At 43.3% G+C, this 990-nt stretch overlaps 1 long non-coding RNA gene across 1 annotated transcript in view; it reads right to left on the minus strand.

Moving 5' to 3' along the window:
- LOC109287425 overlaps nt 1-406 on the minus strand; it is a 33,507-nt gene extending 33,101 nt beyond the window's left edge. The window contains exon 1 of the long non-coding RNA XR_002094863.1: nt 294-406. This is a non-coding gene — a long non-coding RNA (uncharacterized LOC109287425). The remainder of the gene's footprint in view (nt 1-293) is intronic.
- Nucleotides 407-990: the final 584 nt, after the last annotated feature.

Here is a 990-nt window from a genome sequence, read left to right on the forward strand (position 1 = left end):
TGGGGGGGATGAATGAAGGTTTTGCAAGAAAGAGGAAGGGGCAGTGAAATAAATGACACAGAGGGCTTTGAAATTGTTTATGATGCAAATATGTTTAAAAGCACCGCATTGCCTCCCCTGGGAAAAGGAGCTTAAAATTGAAGTCTAATGATAACAAATGATTGTTAATGAGTTGTCTAAACATAATAGATGGAAAGAATTAAAAGCCTAGAATAAACAGTGTTTCATTAAAGCACAATAAAGAAACAACACGAGTTTCATATCTCAGAATAAATGGGTCCTTGTGATCTTACCAGGAGTGGAGGGGTGGCGGGAGGGGTGGAAATGGCCTGGCTTTGGAGCTTTGAGATAGGTGCTGGGACGGTGGGTGGCAGTCTTGCCTCCTAGGGGAGTGTATCTGGGTGCCTTCACTGTGAACAGGAGGGTGTGAGATGAGGTGAGGCCAGATGCTGATAGAGAGAAGAACCACACAGCAATAGCACTATCTATGGCGGTTTAGGCCCTGTTAGCTTAAGCACGAACCTAACTGGAGCATGCGAAGAATTCCACTGATTGTAATGTGGCTGACTCGTATATATGGGCATATATATAAGCATTTTACTGAGGGCCTAAACTCCTATTGTTATTGCTACTGGCTCAGAGCTGCACAAGATACTAAGGAAGATCTAGTTCTTGTCCAGAAGAGGTAGCAAGCAAAACTGTCAGTCTGGCACTGGAGACCTCCATGCATATGAGTAACATCTCCATGGAGACTTTCCCTGACAGACACCAGGGAAAGGCACTGATGACAGTGGATGGCTCTATAGAGTGTCATTAAATGGTTTTGAGGAACTATGTGTTGTGTGCATCAGATGTGGGTTACATCTGTCGCTGGAATGTGGCATGTAGCAACAATGCTTTATATATTGCATGTTTTTAGGGTGTGTAAAGGGTTAATGCCCCTCCCCCTCCCATTTATCAGAATTTTTTTTGTGTTTCCAAAAAATGAAA

The sequence above is a fragment of the Gavialis gangeticus genome, unplaced genomic scaffold (assembly GCF_001723915.1).
Source record: "Gavialis gangeticus isolate Ggan-Ray unplaced genomic scaffold, GavGan_comp1, whole genome shotgun sequence".
Lineage (NCBI taxonomy): Eukaryota > Metazoa > Chordata > Crocodylia > Gavialidae > Gavialis > Gavialis gangeticus.